The 16,420-nt window shown below is 39.0% G+C and overlaps 1 protein-coding gene and 1 pseudogene across 1 annotated transcript in view; both read right to left on the reverse strand.

Moving 5' to 3' along the window:
* Positions 1-12,458, reverse strand: part of LOC138155364 (sodium channel protein type 9 subunit alpha-like) — a 117,907-nt gene extending 105,449 nt beyond the window's left edge. Inside the window, exon 1 of the mRNA XM_069080574.1 lies at positions 12,028-12,458. The gene's annotated coding sequence lies outside the window, so the exon portion shown is untranslated. The remainder of the gene's footprint in view (positions 1-12,027) is intronic.
* A 288-nt stretch (positions 12,459-12,746) lies between these two features.
* Positions 12,747-13,526, reverse strand: LOC138155162 (ubiquitin-like protein 7 pseudogene; annotated as a pseudogene).
* Between the last annotated feature and the right edge of the window lie 2,894 nt (positions 13,527-16,420).

Raw genomic sequence — 16,420 nt, forward strand, 5'->3', positions numbered from 1 at the left:
TCCTCCTCCCCCTCCTCCTCCTCCTTCTCCCCCTTCTCCTCCTCCTCTTCCTCCTTCTCCTCCTCCTCTTCCTCCTTCTCCTCCTTCTCCTCCCCCTTCTCCTCTTCCTCCTCCTTCTCCTCCTCATTCTCATCCTCCTCGTCCTCCTCGTCCTCCTCCTCCTCTTTCTTCTCCTCCTGCTCCTTCTACTACTCCTACTCCTGCTGCTGCTGCTGCTGTTGCTACTACTACTACTGATGATAATAATAGTCATCATATCAGAAGAATACTTTTCCTATATAGTTTGTGATGGCTACAACTTAACACTTAATGTTAGTTTCTGACTCCCACAACATACTCCTTGATATAGAAGAGGTACCAAAACTTTCAGTATAGTTTTAAGCTCTATTTATGTATAAAACTGAACTAAAACTTTTGGGACATCTTGTATATGTGTTTCTTGTATGTTTTTTGCTATTTAGGGTTTTTACAACTGCAAATGCTATCCATCCTTCTTGAATGTGAACATAACAGTTTGGTCTTAGAAAATGTGTATTACTATGTATAAATATAAATATGTATCTAGCCATGTCCCCAACTTTAAGGTGTTTGTACAATATTTCAGTTTGTATAGTTTTCTCTTCTAGTAGCTATGGTTCCTGAACCCTCCCTCCCAAAAATCCAAACTACACCAATGGGCAAAACTTCAAGGGAAGCTACAAGCCTCTTATCAAAGGCTCTACCATTTTTCTCTGGGGGCAGGGGCCATAGAAGAAGCAGAAGTAGCAAGGTTTAATACTAGCCTCAGACCTAGGGGCTAGGAGTGAAGGGATGATTACAAGAAAGTTATTCAATTGAATGTAAATGCTCTTTGGAATGAATTGTCCAGTGTCACAACTCCTTTAACAGGCAGTGAGGTTCAGAAAATCCTAGGAATGAGTATACCCCCATGTTTCAGTCATGAGCGAATGAGGCAGAGTGAAGGAAATTAAAAGTAACAGTAATAATATGACATGTGAGTGATGGTATGTGTGTGAGTTCATAAACATGTAAATAGCAATGATAAAGAAGGATCTATCCCCATAATTAAGCCCCATAATTAAGCTGGCTGAGGACAGAACATCTGACTGAGCCTTTCCTGTGGCAGCTCAGATATGTCAAGAATAGAGGAGTGTAAGGGGTAGCCAGGTGGCTCAGTGAGTAAGAGCACTGACCCCAGAGTCAGGATGACCTGGGATCAAATCCAGGCTCATACTTAGCACCACACCCAGAAATAACTGGCTGTGTAACTTTGAGCAAGGTACTTAACCCTGATTGCTCTAAAAAAAAAAAGAATAGAGGAGTGTATTTTATATATGTGTATCTATGTATGTATGTATGCATGCATGTGTGTATGTGTATGTATGAATGTATACATATATATCCTCCTTCCCTTGAAAAATAATTTTTAAAAAGTATTTATTTCTCCAAACATGCATTTTTACATTTATTTCACTACTTTTCTGCCAATCACCATCAACAGCAGAAACACCTAAATCTCAGTAGAATGGAAATGTCACCAATATGCTGATAGAGTGATTCTATCCACCTCATTGGCAAATGTGGCTGGGTAAAATTCCTTTCCCATTAGACATCAGGTTTACAGCAATGAATTTTTGACCAATCTTTTGAATTATTGAGTTACAAAGTATTGATGTAAGTGTTGCAAAAATAATGAGGTATATTCAATAACATTGTTCTCACTGTTAAAACAATCTATTTTGAAAGAGCAAATAAAACATCTAAAATAATATTTATATTCATCCTTAGCTCATAGGTTTTGAGTTCCATTTTTGTCATTCATTTTGTAATGAAAAAAAAATGTGTTCATGTAGTAATACATGTAAGTAATTTGTAGGTAAACTTGTATAACATTTTTCTGATAGAAATTGTTGCTTAATTCATTTTTTTTCAGTCATGTTCAACTCTTTGTGATGCCATTTCAGGCTTTCTTGGCAAAGATACTGGAATGGTTTGCCATTTCCTTCTCCTGATCATTTTACAGATGAGGAAACTGAGGCAAACAGGTTTAAGTGACTTGCCCAGAGCAGTTACAGCCATTAAGAGTCTGAGGTCAGATTTGAATTCAGGAAGTTCAGTCTTCTTGACTAGAATCCTAGGATTTGTTCTGTGAAGGCTGAATTCATTCAAAGTACTGCATTCGAGGACCTGGAGGGTGACATATGGCCTTGAGGTTGCAGGTTCCCCACCAACCTAGGTCCTTAGTTGATGTCTAAGTAACAGATAGAGGAGATCCAACTTCCCAGTTATGCAGAGATAGGCTCAAACAGTATGAAAAAATTTTCTTACAATTTCCATAATTCGGTAACTTCTCACAAGACAGAAATTGGACTAGACACATAATTGAATAGAAATAGAAGCTAGCTCTAGAATTGAGTCACAAGATGGAGTCCCCAGGGTTCACTCAATTCCAAGTACCACTTGTTGCTTTAATCCCCTCTATTCTCTCTGTGGAGAGCTGTGCTGAGTGCTTGGGAGGTACAGGGTGTATATGGCCTCAGTCCCTGCCCTCATCTGTCTTAAAATCTAGAAAGAGATGTGATAGTAACAGAGGTGATTATAATTCAGACATTAAATTGCAGGATATAAGCACATTGCTTATAAGATTGCAATATAAGATTGCTTACAAGTGGAATGGCCAGCAGGCTCTAGGACAACCCACATCCATGTATGTAAACACCAGCTGCAAAACAAAGAGCCCCACTAGAATGGCACTCAAAGCAGGTCAAGTAAGACAGATTCCAGAAACAGACAGGCTGGGAAATGAAGAAAGACAGAAAAGAATGTTCCTTATGCTTCTTACAAAACAACTGTCACACAGCCAGGGACCACAAGAGCCCTCTTTGAGTTCCCTTCAGTTTGGAATTTCCATCTCCTTCTATCCCTTCCAGCATTTCCTCAACTGCTGCCTTGAACTGTCTACCATTCCCCTGTTTCCATCTCACTGAGTTTCTGGGGTGCTCTTGGGTAAATCTGAAGTGGCAGAACTTGTATCTGAGAGGGAGGAGGTTGTGGCAAATCCCCAGGGCTACTTCTGAATAGTCCCCCTTCCTTTCAGACCCAGACTTCTTCACTTCTGGCAATGACCCTAGTCTGGTATCCTCTCCTCCAACCCCTAATTTTTCTCCCAGAATCCCTACCACATCCTGTGGGAGTTAAGGGGAGGGGTGAGCTGCAGATTTCACAAAATTTTCTGAGCCTACTTTTTCTCAGAAATGTAAATCAATCTTTCCCAAAGGACCCATTCAGTATCTATGGACAGCTTCATGGAGTCTATGAGTGTGTAAAAAAAGGCAAGAGAGAGAAGAGTTTTGATTAGAGCAAGAGTTGTAGTAAACTTTTAAACTTTTTGTTTATATGACACTCTCGCTATTACTAAGAATAGCATTTCTTCATTGATCTGGGAGAAGGAAAAAGTGGATACAGTTTTCAGTAGCATAGTGGGTTAGAGAGGAAGAAATCTGATGAGAGTCAGCAGGTGGTGAAAATGGATAGAAAATTAGCCAGTTTACCCAAAGCTAATTTATTGGGGCTGCTAAGTGGCACAGTGGTTAAAGCATCTGGCCTGGAGTCTGAAAGACTCATCTTCCTGAGGTCAGATCTGGCTTCAGACACTTGCTCAGACCTGGGCAAGTCACTAACACTATTTGCCTCACTTTAGTCTTCTGAAAATGAGCTGGAGAGGGAAATGGAAAATTACTCTAGTATCCAGTAATGGGAATGTAAATTTTAAAGATCTTTCCTGCCCCAGGCTAAAGTGCACCTGGAGCCTGGGGTGGGAGGCTTGTTTTTCAGTAGATACTTTTTGATTGGCCAGTGGGTCAATAAGGTTGTTACATTCTCTGAGCGAGGAGAAGGCTATATAAGTCCTGATGTGTAGCTTTGTTTTGGGGCTCACTTTGAGAAGTGTTCTGTGATTTGATATGGATTCTGTCCAGAGCCCCCCTGGCTTTGAAAAACCCAGATGTTGATTGGGTATGGATGTAATGGTTGGACAGTTTGGAAATCTGTCTACTTGATCTGTTTCTGTCTTGATAATTCTGTCTGTATATTCTGAATTTCAGGGTGCTGACCTCTTTCCCCTGAACTAGGTAAACGATACATATTTGACTGATTAAAGTAAACTTGTTAGCCCATTTTGAGTTGCTTTCCTTTATCAAAGCAGATCCAAGAACCTGTGCTGGCAGCCACCCTGGGGACACTGGGGTGCTTGCCACTACATATCCCTATCAAGAAAACCTCAAATGGGGTCACAAAGAGTTGGACATGACTGGAAAACAACTGAAATTAAAACAACAAAGCCAGTCTGTGGAGGGTTTGGAAGAGAGAAAAAAAGAAAATGATGAGGGTAACCATCATCCAAATGTCTCCAAACAGTAGATACTGCCAGAAAGTTCTTCATTTCGTGTGAAGAGTCCCAAATTTGGAGTTGGAACAATTGGCAAAAACCTACTTCAGCCCCTTAAAATCTATATAACTTTCGGCAACTCATCTATAAAATAAAGGGGTTGCACTGAGCTCCAAAATGACTTCCAACTATAAAGGTATGATTCTATAAAAACTTTAAATAATTCATTTGCTACTTAAAAATAAATTATTGATATCATTTGTTTTTATACAAACTATATTTTCCTATATGCACCTCCCCCACTCCCAGAGAACCACCTCTTTCAACAAAGGCTTTAAAAAAAAACATTCACCATCACATCAACCAAATCTGAATATATTCATACATATATACACATGCACATATTATATATGTATGAATCAACATTATTAAGTATCCATTGAATAGAAAACTATGATAGGTACTGGAGAAGTGCAGAGATTACTTCAAAGTCAGTTGTTATTTTCAACTAGCTTAAAGTCCAGTAGGAGATATGATGGTAACAGAGAAACTATAATTCAGATATCAAAATGCATGATACAGTCCAGTATCATGTATACCGTGTTTCCCCGATAATAAGACACTGTCTTATTAATTTTTTTGGAAAGAAAAACACCAGAGGGCTTATTTTCAGGGGAGGGCTTATTTTAATGAACATTGACAGCAATGACATGTGACTCCTCTACAATTGCTTTCTTATACTCAACAGTATACGGTAGCTCTTCCTTTTTGTACTCATGTCTGGGGGTCAAAACAGACAGAATAATAAAATTATGACCATCAGTCCTTCTTTTCACTCCATCATGCCCCCTGAATTCTTCTTTTTTCCTCCATCATGCCCTTTTTATCCTCCATCATGCCCCCTCACTCCTGCTTACATACCGGGTTTTTATGTTGTCCTGCCTCAGCTCTCCTCCGCGGCACTGCTCTCAATGGCACCAGCAAGCAACTCACTGGGGAAGAACAGGATGACGCGCTCACTGCTGCAGCTCTGATTGGATGCAGCTCGGAGCGCGGCGTGCATTTCACCGGGGGGGGGGGGGGGGGGGGGACGGGGCATACAGAGGGTACCGTAATGTAGCGTGTAGCGCAGGGGATCACCTTCACTACAGTAGCAATCTCAATAGGGCTTATTTTCAGGGGAGGGCTTATTTTAGAGGAATCTTACACAGTAAGGGGAGGGCTTATTTTTGGGATAGGTCTTATAATCGGGGAAACACGGGTATATGTATGTATATGCATACATATGTATGTATAGTATATATATGCATACATACATATACATACACATACAAATATACATATGTATATTGTCTATGTGTTTCTTTTGATATGGATGTGTGTATATGGATAGGAATCGAACCTTTGATTTAATTGGTTTTAGAAATAGCTAGGAGAGCAAATTTCCTCTAGCAAAGAAGATGGATACTTTCTCTGTACCTTATAGCCTTAAGGAACTATCTGGAATGATGAGAATGCCTTACTCAGGGTCCCGTAAGCAGTATATATCAGAGATAGGATTTGAACCTAGGCCTGAAGGCTGACCCTGTAACTATTACCTTGCCTCTCAAACATGCATGGCTTATAGTGAATAAATATCAAGAGAACTCACTAAATTGTACTGTGAATTTGCTTTAACAATCTGAAATAAACATTTCTAAGAGAATCATAATATGTTAACAGAAAATGAGCAGTGAACAGTGGACAGCCAATGTGTTGGGTTGGTATCCAATGTCAAGAGAGATGTAGAAGAAAGCCTACATTTAGTAGAAAGTCCATGGAGAATTTATAAGAGACCAAGAGTTGTAATAGATGATGAGGGGCAGGCAGGTCAGTCTTCATCAATGAAGATACAATGTGGGTGGTATTCACATATACTGATGACATCACAGATCCACTGAGATAGAATCATAAACATCCTGGAGCTAAATGAGAACTTAGAGATCATCTCATCCAAGTCATTCATTTCCTAGATGAGACAGCTTACATTGAAAATTGAAGGGATACTGTTAAAGTCACAAAACATGTTAATGGCTTGGGAAGTCTAAAGGTGAGGCCAGGTCTTGTGGACATTGCCTGAGAGATAGATTGATTGTAAGAAATATGATGAGACCCATAAATATAATTCAGGGATCACTGGTAACAAGAAAACATATAGACATTGGCAGTTTTTCAAGGATGGTTTTCTTATGAGCATAATATTTATCCATTCAGATTTTTTTCTTGGATGTCTAGTATATATAAATCAAGACTGAATAATACAATTGTTAATAATAATTGATGAAGGGGTGGCTAGGTGGCGCAGTGAGTAAAGCGCTGGCCCCAGAGTCAGGAGGACCCAAGTTCGGTTCCGGCCTCAGACACTTAACACCCACACAAAAAAACTAGCCGTGTAACCGTGGTCAAGTTACTTAACCCCAATTGCCCTCCAAAAATCAAAATAATAATAATAGATGAAATTGGTGAGAATATTATAAAATCACATTTATTAGGATTTGTAGAAAAGTTAAGTATAACAAGAGAGAAAAAAAGAGGGGAAATGAACTTTTCTAAATCCAGAAGAACATATGAAAATCTGCCTTAACTTTTAGACTAAGTTTAAGGACACTTTTCCTTAACAATCAAATAAAAAAGCCATTTAAATCTTTTAAGCTCATTCAAGGGAGATATTGTTGATGAAAATAAAATGACGTCTTAAAATAATGTTTACTAAGTAACTTTTTTTCTTATATATCCTTCTATGTCTTGAACATAGTAGGAATTCAAGATATATTTGGGGAGTACCAAAATTTTATGGTAGATGTCAGAAAGTCTCTCTTTTTTCGTTTTAAAATCCCATGTTCAGTTTCTTTACTCTTTCCAAGTAAGTTCAATAAAATCAGTGTCATCTTCCTTCATGAAAAACTAATACATAATGCATTGTGTTTATTTTTTTAGATTTCAAATATTAAAATCACAAAAATGTGTGTGAGTGATAAATACAATGCATTGTTAATTCATCAGAGAAAACGAAATTTTCTATTAACTTTTCTTTAATCCTTTAAACTTTATTACTTTTAAACAAAGTTATGGTAGATCTCTCTGAAAGGAAATAATTTGTTCTAGTTTCTTTGACAATTAAAACTATCTTGGGCCTTAAAGAACAAAAGATATAAAACATTTTTTGACTTTGAACTTCATCACTGAACTAAATCTGCTCTCTCCTAATTTCTCAATCTTCAAATTTCTTGACCTTCCTCTTCTCTATATTCTCTGCTCTCTGGGTTCTTATGATACTGCTTTCCTTTGGTTCTCCTGCTCCCTGTCCTACCAACCCTTTCCAGTCTTCTTTGCTGGTTCATCATCCATGTCATGACTCTTAATTGTAGGTGTACCCCAAAGTTGTCTCATTAATTCTCATCTCTATAGTCTATAGACTTTCTCTTGTCAGTCTCATTGGCTCCTTGGGTTTAATTATCATCTCCACAAAGATGATACCCAGACATACATTTTCATTTCTAGTCTCTCTCCTTGAACTCCAGTCCAACATCGCTGATTGGACTTTTCAAACTGGAAATCTAATAATCATCTCTAATTCAATATGTACATGACACAATCCATATTTCCTATCCTTATTCCAAATTTCCCTATCTCCACTGAGGGTACTATCATCCTTCCAGTTGCCCAGATACTCAAACTTGTCTCCTTGACTCCTTACTCTCCCTCATCCCATATATTCAATCAGCTACCAGTTCTGCTCCACATGTGTTCCCTTCTCTTAACTCACAAGATTCAGACCCTTATCACCTGTTACCTTCAATGGTTTCCCAATCTGCTTCCCTGCCTCCAGACTGTCCCCTGCCCAATCCATTCTCTGCTCAGCTGCTAGAGTAGTATCCCTTAGGTTTAGACTTTATCATTCCCCCTCTCCAGTGGCTCCCTATTGCCTCTGGAATCAAATATAAACTACTCTTTTGGTATTCAAAGCTCTTCACATTCTGTATCCAACCTAATTTCCCAGGCTTGTTATATATTACCAAACTTCTTGTTTATTACGGGTTGGTCAAACTTGATTTTCTTATTGTTCCTTCCACAAAAATTCTCTATCTTCTGTCTCCATGCCTTTGTATAAACTGTGAACTTTATTGGAATATACTCCTTCATCATCATATCTCAACTCCCCACACCTCCAACTCTTAAAATCTGTAACTTACTTCAAAGCCTAGTTCAAATACTCCCTCCTAGATGGCACCACTCCTGATCCCTCCCAGTTACTAGTACCTTCCTTCCAAAATCACCAACATTTATTTTGTATATACCTTCATACATACTTGGTTATCCATTTAGAATGTAACCTCCTTGAGGCTAGGTCCTCCTTAATTTTATATTGTACCAGCATTTTGCCTGGTAAACATTAGGTACTTAATAAATGCTTGTTGACTGAGTAATTATCAAATTGTTTTTTAAAAAATTATTTGTGTTTATGTCCTTGGTACTATTTTTCCCCACAGAAACTGCCATTATAGTGATCAAGTGCTTCTCAAACATAAGGAGAGCAGGACTGATACTGACAGGGCTACTTTAAACCAGTGCCCAACAATTTTTCCATAGATCAGAATATGGAAATATGGAAACAGTTTCTAATGGAAATCGGATCTGCCTAGTTCTTTATATTGTATAGAGAGTATTAGGCTTGGAGGCATGAGGGCTTTGGTGCAAATCCTAATCTCCAACTCTTGCTGTGTGTATGACCTAGGAAAGATCACCAAACCACTCTGTGTACAAAGCTCATCATCTACAAAATATTGAACTAGGGGATCTCTAAGGCCCCTTCTAGATTAGATATTTTGTTCCTGCCATTAACAAATGATAGTATCTGAAAGGGATTGACGGATATCCTAGCAAGATGTTAAATCTTTGGTTGGAAGGGCTTTTAGAAGCCTTTTATTCCAACCACTAACCTAATATAGGAATTCAATTTGCATAAATCTGAATAGATGGCCATCCAATATCTGTCTGAACACCTCCAATGATAGGGGGCTCACATCTCACAAGACAAGACATTCCCTTTTTAAGCAGTTCTTTCTATTAGATATTTTTTTTTGGTTGGATCATTTTTTTTCTGGCTGGCCTGTGGCCTGTGCTTATGATTTCACATAAACCTGAAGGCTTAGAGGATTATCTGGAGCATTAAGAGCATAAATAACTTATTCAAAGTCACACAGCCAGGATGATTAATCAGGACTTGAATTCAGGTCTCCTTGATGCACAGGCCAATTTTTAACCACTACACCAAGGGGCAGCTAGGTGGCTCGTTGGATAGTACAGCAGGCCTGAAGTTAGAAAGATTTATCTTCCTGAGTTCAAATCTGTCTCAGATACTAGCTGTGTTACCTTGGGCAAGTCACTTAGACCTTCTTGCTTCATTTTCCTCATCTGTAAAACAAGCTGGAGAAGCAAATGGCAAGCCACTACACTATCTTTACTAAGAAAATCCTAAATGGGGTCATGACTGAAAATAACTTAAAAATAGCACCATACTACCTCTCCTAGGTTAATATTTACCTCCAGATGCTTTCCACTAACCTAGTTCTATCCAGATATACATATAGTCTGTTTTCTGTTACACTATAGCCCCGCAAATATTTTAAGCTGACTGGAGTTACCTTCATTTCTCCCCACTAAACATTCATAGTGACTTCATCAAATTTTCACATGGACCTTTATAAAGGTCTCCCACCATGATTATCCTTTTCTTTTTCAGTTGTATCTGATTCTCCATCACCCTATTTGGGGTTTTCTTGCCAAAGATACTAGAGTGGTTTATATTTCCTTCTCCAGCTCTTTTTACGGATGAAGGAACAGAGGCAAACAGGGTTAAATGACTAGCTCAGGGTCATACAACTAGTAAGTGACTGAGGTCAGCTTTGAACTCAGGAAGGTGAGTCTTCCCGACTCCAGGCCCAGCACACTGGTCACCTAGCTTTTCTAGACACATGTAAAGCAACATTCCAGGGGAACTGAAAAAAAAAAAAGAAAAGAAAAACAGCTTTTACCAATGAGCTTCTACATTTTGACCCTTAGGGATATGTTTACTTTTACTCTCCTGTCAGAAGTCTCCCAGAAAACTCCTGCTGTAGACATGATTAACACACACACACACACACACACACACCTCTTCTTAATCTTAATTCAACCAAGACCTGGTGTCAGTTTTACTTTTTCTTTCATTAGGAAAATTATGAAAGGTCAGGGAGAAAGTAAATCAAAACCAATGAGAGTAGATATTATTTCACCAACTAGCACATTGTAGTTCTAGACACTTAATAAATAACAAAATAAATGTCTTTGATTCACTGACAGGATAAAGGAGGGAGTGTGGTGCAGTGTAAAGGGTTCTGATATTCTAGTCAGACCATTCTGCTTCTGATGCTTGCTACATATATGACCTTGGGCAAGTCACTTATCCTTCCTGAACCTCAGTTTCCCACATCTGTAAAATGAAGGGATTGAAGTTGATAGTCTCATCCAGTTCTAAATTTATCATCCAAAAAAACCAGTGAAGTTTAAAAATGCATAGAGATTTTCTCCAGAGAACGTTTTCTATGAACAGTCTAGAAACATTTTTCTTAATTTCTGACCCATTTCCATTTCTGGGTCAGTAGCTTAGAACTCTTCGTGGGCCATTATTCTCTCATCTTTTCTGTATCTAACTCATGCCTAACCTAGGGCTTATCTATTTGGAACCTAATGACTAGCTTACTTTGAAGTTGGGAATGAGTATCCCACTCATGTTGTTCTTGCATAGATTTTCTTTTCTAGTTATAATGCTCCGGTCTTTTTCTGTGTGGTTGAAACTCCCAGCAAGGATCCAGGCTTGAAAGTGTTTCCTAGCTCACTTCCAAAAATTTCTCTTTAAAAATTGTCCAAAAACAATTCCAAATTTAGTCCAAATGAAGTTATTGATGAGATTTTTGATATCCTTAAAGTTCTTTCTGGAGGTGTCACTCTGATAGACTGTCCAGAAGTCATTAATACTGGTGGTACATGGAATATGATTAAGGTCAGAAGGATCCCACTGCTCTCTCCAAACCCTGTTCTGCTCAATCAGCATTTCATTCTTTTCTATGTCTAGGTCCTCCTGCTCACCTGTGGTCTCATGCCTATGATTTATGTTCCCCTCCCATAAGGAAGTAGATTTTTCCTAGATTCCTATTTCATAATCTCACTGTATTCCAATATTGTAAATGGGTGCCAATAGCAGAGCCAAATTCCACCATAATCAGAGAAGGCTTATTTCCTTACATGGCTTCAATTTATCAATGGCCATCTTAAAATGTAGTGATGCCAGGACTGAAGACAATACTGCAGATGAGTTCAAACGTGTGCAGATGGTACTCTACTTCTATCAATGTAACCTAATATTGAATTACTGGAGGCTTTTTCTGCCCCCTTAACTATTTACTCAAATTACACTTGTATCCAGAGAAACCTGCTAAATCCTTCCTGAAAAATTGCTAATATTTATGCCTCTTGAAATCCATTTTGTTAGTTTCTATCCACATTCAATCCTGAAAATTCTTCCCATTCAGAATAGAAAGAATAAGAGATAAAGCACTTACTTGCTCCGAGCCTTGGGTAACACTCAGCCACTTCCACCTGAATGAGTCTAGCTTGGGAAGACACAGGATTAGATTGTTCCTCCTTCTGTGTCTCTTTCCGCCGGCTCCCTCTCTGTCTTTCTCGTTGATCAGCAGGTGCTTGGGGCTGGGTCCTGTGAGATGCAGCCATCCAGTCTGCAGTCAAAGCCAGTCAGCTCTGCTCTGCTGAGAGTCAAACAACAGCTGGGGCAGCCTGCTCAGCAGCCTCCTGGCTTGGCTTTTCTGATAGAGCCCCGCCCTCCTGTGGGGAGTGACTTTTCTAATTCCTCATCTCCCACCCTTCAAATGGTCACCATGGATCTCAAGTCCTTCTCTTCTGCCTGCAGGCCAGTGCCTGTAAAGAGGACAGCATTACTCTTAATAGAAACTCATGTTTCCCAAAAGGGTCTTGGGAGGCAAGGCAGGACGCAGTACTTAGGAACTGTGACTTCAGCAGCCTGATGAACCACTTCCTCTGTTAGAATCTGTTTCATTCAGAATATGGAGCATCTAGTACAGGGTGTTTCAATAAATGTTTGTGAGACTGAACAACCAGTAAACACTATAAGCAGCAACCAGGCTCATATTTTGTTTTGTTCCCAGTTTTCACATAAAGTGGACTGGGGAAATATGTTGGTCCCAGGACCTTTATAGTCATCTTGTCTTTACAGCATCCTAACTGGCCCATGTACTACAGCCTCTCAAAGGTGTGAAGGAGCTCCACCAGTAAAGATGAGCTCTGGGGCAGCCTCCATGTCCCACCCCTCCCACAGCTGTTTGAGGCTGAAGAGGCACAATTCATCATGGATGCCCATTTCTCAAAGTTGTAGTTAGGGCTGCCAGTGGCTCTGGAGGTTTGGCTGATCTGAGGCTTGTGGGGCATGCTGTAGGGCTTCACTGAAGAGATCATTAGTAAAGGGAGTACCTGACTGGACAATAGTGAACAATGGAAAGATATCTGAGGAGTGGCCCTGGCCAGGGGTGAGTATGGGAGGGATGTGCAGGGTGCTGGCCAGGGCCAGGCTGTAACTAGCTCACTCTGTGTGATGGGCTGAGGGACAGATGCCCCACTACGCCTCAGCGACACTGGAAATAATCTAGACATGTTGCTGGAGAATATGGACCTCGTGCTTGGATGAAAGTCATCTTCATTGTCAGAGTCCTTCAAACAAGAAGCTCCCTGGCTTGTCCCTATAGGAAATTGAAGTCAGGATGCAAGAGAAAGTATTTACCACTGGGAACAGAATGCTGCCCACTACCAAGAGCAGAACCAGGAGAGTGGCATTCACTAGAGCAGGCTGAGCTGAAGCGGGGGTATTCAGTATACTGGGATGAATAGAAATAGTGAAGAGAACCTTATCCTGGGTCTCAGTAAAATGCGACCATTGCATTTTAAAGATTACATCTTGATAGGCAGAGATGCTATGCAAGATGGTGTGCAAGATGTGGAACTTCCTCAGGGCAGCTACTTTGTTCACAGGTTAAGTACAGGTGCCCAGGAAAGAAAAATTGAGTCAAGAATAAAGGCAGAGATCAGGATATAAGTAGACTGAGGTAGGAGTGTTTTTGTAAATCTGGTGCCCACATGGTGAGCTCAGTAGAACCATGTTGTTCTCCAGGACTTCACCTGAAAAGGTGGTGACAGGGAAGGTTCCTAGATCTTGGTGAGACCAGTTGTAACCTGCTGCTGGGACAGGAATTGATGAGTTTTATATTATCTATCTGGTTGCACCATTTTCTCAGATGAGAAGATATATCGTTTCATGTGAAGATAATGAAGGGACATCCAGGAAAGTGGCTGTCTTCTTTGCTTTACAGTTCAGTTTCCTCCAATATGCCACTCACTACTTTCTCTTGCCCAGATAATTTGAAAGAGACTGTAGACTCTGAAAGATGGTGGGAAAGAATGCAAAAAAAGACCAATGCAAATCTGTGAAGGAAGAAGCCTAGGAAGGAAAGATGAGAAAGCGTTGGAGTCTTTATTCTCAAGAAAATCAGCGAGATTTCTCTTAATATAATACAAAATTAAGAGAAGAAATGAGAATTCCTTCTATCTAGGGAGAGATATCAAACTTGACTAAGGGAGTTCAGAGGAGAGAAGCTTACTTGACGATCTCCTGGTCACCCCAGGCAAACTGCCAGCCTTGTTTATAACTTGAAATCACTGATGGATAAAAAATATGATGATCCTTGTACTAACAACATGTAAGTGTTGCTTTTGGCAAATAGTATTAAGATATGAAGTAAAGTGGGAAAACAGTGCCCTGTGGAATGATTAAGAATTTCAAATCACTGGGATTATTCCCATTTTTATTAGGGAACAAAACGATGCCCTTTGGAAGAATTCAGAATGCCAGGTCACTGGAATTATTCCCATTATTTTTTATTAGGGCTGATGTATTCCTAGGAATAAGTAACAGTTCAGTATCTGTTTTGTCCATAAAGTGACATCAGTATTGGAGGGTTGTGGAAAAGTTCTGCTTGTTGGGAGGAGTTATTCACCCCTCCTCCCAGCTGCTCCTATTAATTGGGACCATTGACTCTTTTTTGAAAAGAAACCCTGCCCTCCTCACATTCCTAGGATGGGATCACAGCTACTAATGTAAGAGAGTTGGCAAAATGAGTTTTAACTGATCAGAAACCAGAGAATCAAATGATTCATATTACTCAATGCAATTTTGAGAGTGTTAGCCTTAGAAATTCACAAAGGTAGTGATTACTTTTTACTTCACATTCCCCCAGAAGTATGTAGTTCAGAATTCTGCACAAAGTGGACACACAGAAAATGCTTATGGATTGATAAGAATGATAGAAATATGAATAACAACAATTTCATCCATACCTGAGAAAAAGAGGTTAAACAAGTATTATACATGGTTAAGTAACAAGATATTATCCTACTGCCACCTTGTGTTCCAAAGAAGCCTAGTAGAGATTAGCTTCATTTAATATTAATTAGTTCTAGGAAAACACAAATTTAGGTGAAATGATGATGCAGGGGGGCATTTAGTTTCATAGAAATTAAGCTATAAATAGAAGATACATTACTTACTATCAAAGGAAACCCCTGATCCCATTCTCTCCCACATCCTCAAGCAGGTTGCCTCCACTAATAATATCATTTATATAGCACTTGAAGATTTTTAAAATTATATATATATATATATATATATATATATATAATCTTAATTTATCCTCATACCCTTGAAGGATCCATTTACAGATTATGTAACTGAGGCAGCCAAAAGTTAAGTGATTTGTCCAGGGTCATATACTGGGAATAACTGTCTGATGTTGCATTTGAACTCAGATTTTCCTAGGCCCAGTACTTAGTTAACCTCACCACCTAGATTCATCTCATCCTCACTCTCATTCTTATCTTTAATCTATCTGTATATACTAGATTCTACCCAGTAGCCAACAAACAAGCACATGTTTCCCAGTCTTCTAATAACAGTCTCTTGATTTGGCCATCCCTGCTATCCATCCAGCATATCTCTTTACCTTCTTGGTAAAAAAAACAAAAACAAAAATGAACAAAAAACTGTTCAAAAAGTCTTCTATATTAGGTACACTAACTTCTTTTTTCACTTTCATCTAAACCATGAGCAATGTGGCATCAGACTTCATCATTCAACCAAAACTATCCTCTACGACATTTTTAGTGACAACATTTTTAGTTAGAACTTGCCAAATGTAATGGCTTCTTTCCTTCAGTCCTCATCCTTTTTGATCTCTCTGCAGCTTTTCAATTTGTTCTTGTCTAGATTTTTGTGACACTTCACTGGTTCTTCTTTATTTCACTGATCATTCCTTCTGAGTATTTTTTTTTATCATTAACCACATTATGTTCACTGATTATGAGTGTAATTCAAGGTTCTTTTATGGGTTCTCTTGTCTTCTCCTTTGAAACTATTTTGGTTGGTGATCTTATCAGTTCCCATGGGTTCAATTTTCATGTCTATTAAGACATTCCTGTGGTATATATATCTGATTCTAGTACTACATCAAAAACTCCCTTTTGGATATCTCCAACTGGACATGCTGAGAAGGTATCTCATATTTAATATGTCCAAAACAGAATTCATCATTCCTTCTCCCCACATTCTCCTCTCCTCCACTTTGCTGTTATTTTCAGGGGTACCACAAAATTCCCGGTAACCCATTCTAGAAATCTATGTGATTTATAACCTGTAGGGGATAGTAATGTCAACATTATAAAATGATGAACTATGAAAGACTTAGCTACTCTGATCAAGACAACATCTCCAAAGGACCCATAATGAAAAATTGTATCCACATCCAGCAAGAGAGAACTGATGAACTCAGCTCAGATTGAAGCAGATATATATGTTTTAACCTTACTTTATTTCCC

This window comes from Petaurus breviceps, unplaced genomic scaffold (assembly GCF_028583685.1).
Source record: "Petaurus breviceps papuanus isolate PSGF00001 unplaced genomic scaffold, PetGlider_PUasm1.0 91133, whole genome shotgun sequence".
Taxonomy (NCBI): domain Eukaryota; kingdom Metazoa; phylum Chordata; class Mammalia; order Diprotodontia; family Petauridae; genus Petaurus; species Petaurus breviceps.